The 6,964-nt window shown below is 40.2% G+C and overlaps 1 protein-coding gene across 2 annotated transcripts in view; it reads right to left on the reverse strand.

Moving 5' to 3' along the window:
• FAN1 (FANCD2 and FANCI associated nuclease 1) overlaps positions 1-6,595 on the reverse strand; it is a 127,281-nt gene extending 120,686 nt beyond the window's left edge. The window contains exon 1 of one of the 2 annotated variants that reach the window (XM_030188519.1): positions 6,467-6,595. The gene's annotated coding sequence lies outside the window, so the exon portion shown is untranslated. Of the gene's footprint in view, positions 1-6,293; positions 6,444-6,466 lie in introns of those variants that run through there. The other variant, XM_030188525.1, reaches the window with a different exon arrangement.
• Positions 6,596-6,964: the final 369 nt, after the last annotated feature.

The raw sequence follows: 6,964 nt of genomic DNA on the forward strand, positions 1-6,964 counted from the left end.
AGCCCTGTGTCATGGAGGTTACCTTTTCTCCCAGGAGATCGCAGCCATGGCACCTGCACCGCGGATTACACAGGAGAAGGCTCTTTGCTGGAGCCAGCGCTTTTGGCGTCTTTTTCGCGCTATGGCGAAATCTACGCAAGCTACCTTGACTGTACTTAAGGCATTTGCGCTTCGACATCTGTACGTTATTATATCCACAATTTGACCCCTGAGGCAGGTGCCTTGCTGGCGCCGAAACACGGCCCGGGTCGGGTCTTTGGCTAATAAAGTACTCCTGTTGTCCTAGTCTTGAAGGCCCAGTGTTGCTTTTTTCTTTTGGTTTCTCTGACTGTATACTATATTACCCTCTCTGTCTGTATTAGACTACTGTTGCAGAAGGAACAGAAATAGGATCTTCTTGTTATGATCTCTAGAACCAGAAGGGTTAAATTATTGGATTGAATGGTGCCATTTTTTCTAACTTGGACTTTCATTGGCTGAGCCCTTTTTTCAGTGTCTGACATGTCAACAATAAAGTCTGCCATTTTTTTATTAGTTTGAGAGCCGTCGGACAGCAGTTACTCGTTGAGATGCCATCTGTATTTAGTAAGAAATATGTAATGGGTTTGCGTGTGAGCCTACTGACATAATTATGATTGATTCATTCCTATTTTTGACAGCTCCAACTACCGAGACCCTGAAGCAGCAGAGCAAGTTTTGAGCAAAGTGAAACGCTGGCCACCGTTGGTCTGGGGGGACTGATTAAACAGATGACTCGTTGAGCTTTTGAGACAAGTACAGACTTCTATGTTTTGAATACTGTTCTTTGTTGGACACTGTTAGATGCCTGCAACATTGTAATGCTGAAAGTTTGTGGTGTGCTGCAGAGACAGTTTGATTTAATTTACACAGTTGGGAATATAAGCACCGCACACTGTTTGACACTTTGATGCTGGTAACATTGAAAGGTTTGCGATGAGCTACACAAAGACTGTTTGATTCAACTAACACAGTAACCTCTTAAAAATTAGAAAGGTTTTTTAAGCCAATGATGAAGAACAGATCATTGTGATTGTCTTTAGCTCTATAGATCAGTTGATCTGGAGCTCTTTGAGGCTTTTTCCTTCCTTTAATATGTATTCCTGTCGGGTACACATTTCTTTTTGAGTGGGTCATTAGTTTGATTTTTGACTTTGATTTAATTGATTCCACACCTTTTTTGGATTGATTTTTAGATAGAATATGCTAACATGGTTAATAAATGACCTCATTAATGTGGAATTTATTAAAGGTTTTATACCCTTTAGTAAATACCATATCAAAATGTGTTGTATTAACATTTGTGTGTGAAAAACATGCCTTAATAAATGGTGAAAATTTTGGTGCAATTAAATTATTACTATTTTAATACTCCCCTTCTTCCTTTTCTATCTCCAGCTTTCATATGATAAATGGTGGTTTCTTTCTGTTTCAGGCTGTAAACCGCTTTGCTTGCCTAGATCAAAAAGTGGTATAACAAATATCAATAAACATGTCTACTGGTGTTGTTCTCCTTAGTTTACTGAACATTAAGAGTCAACTATTTCATGCACGGAAATAAGAGTGAAGCAAAAAAAAAAAAGTGTGATACCTTTTTACTGAACAGCTCATATATTGACTAGATTTCTGGATTTAATGCAGTAAAAGATTATCACTATATATATATTTTTGGTTAGCCTTTTTTTCCACACATTCAGGTGAGCTAATACAGCATCTATACTACTTTTACCCATTAAAAAAAATGATCAGAAAGCACAAAGGTTCAGATTCATGGCCAATATATTTCTTGAAATAACAGAACTAGTATTTGTCTTGCTAATAGCCATACTGGGTCAGACCAATGGTCCATCGAGCCCAGTACTCCACTTCCAGCGGTGACCAATCCAGGTCACAAGTACCTGGCAGAAACCCAATTAGTAGCAACATCCCATGCTACCAATCCCAGGGCAAGCAGTAGCTTTCCCCATGTCCATCTCACCACCCTTTACCTATCTTTGATCCACTTATATTCTAGCATGGCCATCTTTTGCTCAGTTTTATTTATTTATTGCACTTGTATCCCACATTTTCCCACCTATTTGCAGGCTCAATGTGGCTTACAAATACCTGTGATGGCATCGCCATTTCAAGGTACAGAAATACAATTGGTGTCACAAAGATGTCAAGAATAACAAGGTTAAGCATGTCGATATAATCAAACAGTTATAGAAAGGAGACAGTCATAATCAGGGAGTCGTGGTAGTATGTTGTGGTTAGTTATGGATTCTCATGGTAAGCTTTAGTGAAGAGATAGGTTTTCAACGATTTGCGAAAGTTAGTTATTTCATTAATTGTTTTTAAGTATTTTGGTAGTGTATTCCACAACTGCGTGCTCATGTAGGAAAAGCTGGACGCATGTGTCACTTTTATCTTATCCTTGTGTCCTTCTGTCTGTCCTTCCCTTATCCTTATTGATCCTGTCTGTTTGTCCTGATTTAGATTGTAAGCTCTTTTGAACAGGGACTGTCTTTCTTCATGTTCAATTGTAAAGCGCTGCGTACGACTGGTAGCACTATAGTAGTGATGTATAGTAGTAGTAGTAGTAGTAATGTGTTAGTTTGTATTTTAATCCTTTGCAAGTGGGGAAGTGTAGATGAAGAAAAGTACGGGCAGATCTTTTGGCATTTCTGGGTGGAAGGTCCACTAGGTCAAGCATGTAAGACCTCCGTAGATGATTTTATGAACTATCGTGCAAATCTTGAACGTGATACATTCTTTCAGAGGGAGCCAGTGTAATTTCTCTCTTAGGGGTTTTGCACGTTCATATTTTGTTTTTCCAAATATAAGTCTGGCTGCGGTGTTTTGGGCGGTTTGAAGTTCCTTGATAATCTGATCTTTACATCCAACATAGAGTGCATTGCAGTAGTCCAGATGACTTAGTACCATCGATTGTACTAGGTTTCGAAAAATGGCCCTCGGGAAGAAAGGTCTTACTCTTTTGAGTTTCCACATGGAGTGGAACATTTTCTTAGTTGTATTCTTCACGTGGTTTTCAAGTGTGAGATGTCGATCTATGGTGACTCCAAGAATTTTCAGAGTGTTAGAGATGGGGAGGGAAAAGTTTGGGGTGGTTATGGTGGGGAAGTTATTTGTGAGGTAAGTATAAGACATTGTGTTTTTTCAGCGTTGAGTTTTAGCTGAAATGCATCCGCCCATGAGTGCATGATTTGGAAGCTTTGGTTGATCTCATTGGTAATTTCCTTTAGATCGCGTTTGAACGGGATGTAGATCGTGACATCATCTGCATATATGTATGGATTGAGGTTATGATTGTCTAGCAGCTTGGCTAGAGGTATCATCATTAGGTCAAAGAGGGTTGGTGAAAGGGGGGATCCTTGGGAACTCTGCATTCAGGTTTCCATGGGGCTGATGTCATCGCTTTAGTTGTTACTTGGTAAGAACTCAATGTCAGGAATCCTCTAAACCAATTAAGAACATTTCCTCCAATACCAAAGTATTCCAGAATGTGTAAAAGTATTCCATGGTTGACCATGTCGAAGGCGCTGGACATGTCGAAATGCAAAAGAAGTATATTGTTGCCAATTGCAATTGTTTGTTTAAATTTATTCATTAAAGTTATCAATACTGTTTCGGTGCTGTAATTCGATCTAAATCCTGATTGAGATTCATGCAGAATTGAGTGTTTGTTTAGGTAGTTAGATTTGAGCAGATAAAGTTTTTAGCTCCTGAACATTAGCATAACAATGTAGGCCCAATATATGTTCCGACTCCCCCCCCCCCCCCCCCCCCCCCTTTGCTCATATGCTGCTTTCCTGGTAAAATTCCATACATATTACCTGCAGTCTCTTGTCAGTATGGCTGATTGTATATGTACGACAGGCAATTCAGAATTTTCTTTGTTCTCTAATATTTTTATTTGTAAATTGCCTTGACTAAACATTTTTGTCTGAATTTTTCCCCATTTCCAATTTTTTTTTTTAATGTTTTAGTTTTTTATCAATTTTATCATAACATTTATGTCAAAAACATAAATTGGCATTACACAAATCATAATAATCATGAAAAAATAATCAGGAAAACGGTGAATTATATTAGTCCACATTGATTGATCCAAGAAATAGGTATTTAAATAAAAACGAACAAACAGGTTGAAGAGAAATCTACTTCAACCTGAGTGGAGGAGTGGCCTAGTGGTTAGGGTGGTGGACTTTGGTCCTGGGGAACTGAGTTCGATTCCCGGCACAGGCAGCTCCTTGTGACTCTGGGCAAGTCGCTTAACCCTCCATTGCCTGCCACATAGAGCCTGCCATGAGTGGGAAAGCGTGGGGTACAAATGTAACAAAAAAAAAAAAAAATACAATAAATCTTAATAAACAGAGAGGGGCAAGGACTCAGGATGGGGCAGCCGATTTAGTGTTCAATCCAAGTTAACAACACATTACTCCTTACTAACAATAAATGCTGTAAGCTTTCCAGGTTCAAAGAAAATATAATTAGTGGAATCTAAAGAAATATGACATTTACATGGGAACTTAAGAGTAAAGGTCCCACCTAATTGTAGGACCCTCGCTTTTAATAATAGGAAATTTTTTTCTTCTTCTTTGTGTCTCTCGAGAAAGATCAGGAAAAACCTGAATTTTTGAACTCAGAAAAGGAGAGGAGATATGGCGAAAAAATAACCTATATTATTACGGTCCAGTTCTAGAGCAAACAATACTAGTAATGTTGTCCTCTCTGTGATAACTTCCAATGAATGTTCCAAAAACTGTGTCAAGTTTAATTGAGGAGATTCATTACCAACTCCAATTAATGTCAATAGTGCGCAAAGTGCACCCTCTTTCATGATTGTGTGTGCGCATGTGTCCTAGGAAGAAAAAAAAAAGTGAACACTGTGTATGTACAATCTAAGCGGGAGGAGGCACTGTGCACATCAAACAGGCCTAATTACTGTGGGGAAAAGACCTCAAGACACCCAGCAGTGCAACAAAAACACCTACATGCAGCTGGTCATCTATTCCTGAAAAATTATTCTTAATTTTTTTTAGCCAGCCAAATCAGAATAAGACAAGCATCACTTGATTACTAAATAAAGCAAATTTGTCCAAGGTTAAACAACTCAACGACGAAATCATCTGCAATACACATTCTTTTTTAATCAATACAGTGCTACAATCATGAGACCACGGTCTTTGGTATCTCTTCAGCACAGTCCATAATGTTGTTTAACAGCAGCAAAGGCAGAGACCTAATCACATCATAAAACAAAAGAACTGCAATCTAACTTACTATGAGGCAGTAACATATTTATTCAAGGTATGTGTGTTGCATACGCACCCCCTGTAAAACCCAGCCCTGTGCCTTAAAATCATCTCTGCTCCAGTCTTCACTTGGGCAGCAGAAGGCGGCACTCATGAGCTGCCTGGAGCCTGCACTGGGACTTGCTCTGTGAACCATTCCGCCCTTTCTGACACAAATTCCTGTTTTGAGAAGGACGGGATGGTTCAGAAAGAACATCCCAGTGCAGGCCACCTATGAGAGCTGTTGCCCAGGTGAAGACTGGAGCACTGATAATTTTAAGGTGGGGGGGCATGGGTAGGGTTACCATATGGCTCCAGAAAAAGGAGGACACATTGATCCAGTCCGGGTTTTGCTTCCATTGACAGCAATAGAAGTAAGTAAAACCCAGACTGACTCAATCTGTCCTCCTTTTTCTGGAGCCATAAGGTAACCCTAGGCATGGGGGACAGGGGCACGGGACATGCACCCCGTTACAAATTCACTTTCTGATATCAAATTACAATACACTACCTACCTAAAACCCTACTTTGTTTACAGTCCTCAGTTGTAGGCCTGTCTTGTTGTTTTGCTTTGATACTATCTTCCATTCCTAACTTTAATCATCCTCTTCAGGAATAGCATACGCTCTTAATTCAAGTTAGCCATGGTTGGCCACACCCAAAGGGTGTGGAAACAAGTGAAAAAGAGGGCAGAAAAGAAGAGAAGTCTGAAGCAATTTACCTTCCAGACAGGGTGAAGGCTGTTATTTTGAACAGATACTGGTTTTATTACTGTAATTTTGGCGCCATTTTATCAGCAAGCTCTGCTAGTGGCTAACAGCAACACATACAGCTGTCAGTAGTCACTAGTGAACGCATGATTTTGAAAGTGAATGCAAGAAGGGTTTCATTAATCAGTTAAAGGGGTGTGGGGGGGGGGAAGGTTAAGACGCCCTCTCTTTTAACCATAGACTTATTTGCAAAGATACCAACACCTACGTATTCGACTGTGCTCACACTCTCACACACCAAGCACCACTCCTTGCATTCGGGAATCGGCTGCCCCTCCGCATGATCGGCCAAGTGAAATCTCTCCATGTTTCACTCTCCTACTTGCCCGTGATAGGGCACTTCTCCCTCAATCAAACACCTCCCCCAGATCAAACTCATACCTGAGGCCGCGCACACTAACAATCCCACAGCTTTCCATCTCCGGTGTCTCATCCCCCTAAGACACACTACTAATACTGTGTATATATATATACACACACATTACAACTCCTCTCCTTTTACATCCCACCTTGCCGAAAACAGGAAGTTGCGTCAGAGGAAAGCGCACAGCGCAGCAGGTCTGAAAATCTGCATTTTTACAGGCGAAAAAGATACAACTATAAGCCGCTATCCATTGCAACAAAGTACGTTTTGTGACTGGTTACGGCTGCTTCCGTAGAGAGAGACATAACTGAGGTGTGTCGGGGTGGGGGGCTAGTACGAGTTAAATAAATGATAAGCTCTCTCGCGCACAATCTAACGTATGCAATGGACAGAATACTGGGAGTATTATACATTGATTTAAATAAAAGGGCGACACCACCTTAGTAAGAAATTGTGGGGGTGGTCGAAGGAGTATCTTATTATGCAGTATTTGAGTATATAGTTTCATAGTACCA

This window comes from Microcaecilia unicolor, chromosome 1 (genome assembly GCF_901765095.1).
Source record: "Microcaecilia unicolor chromosome 1, aMicUni1.1, whole genome shotgun sequence".
Taxonomy (NCBI): Eukaryota; Metazoa; Chordata; class Amphibia; order Gymnophiona; family Siphonopidae; genus Microcaecilia; species Microcaecilia unicolor.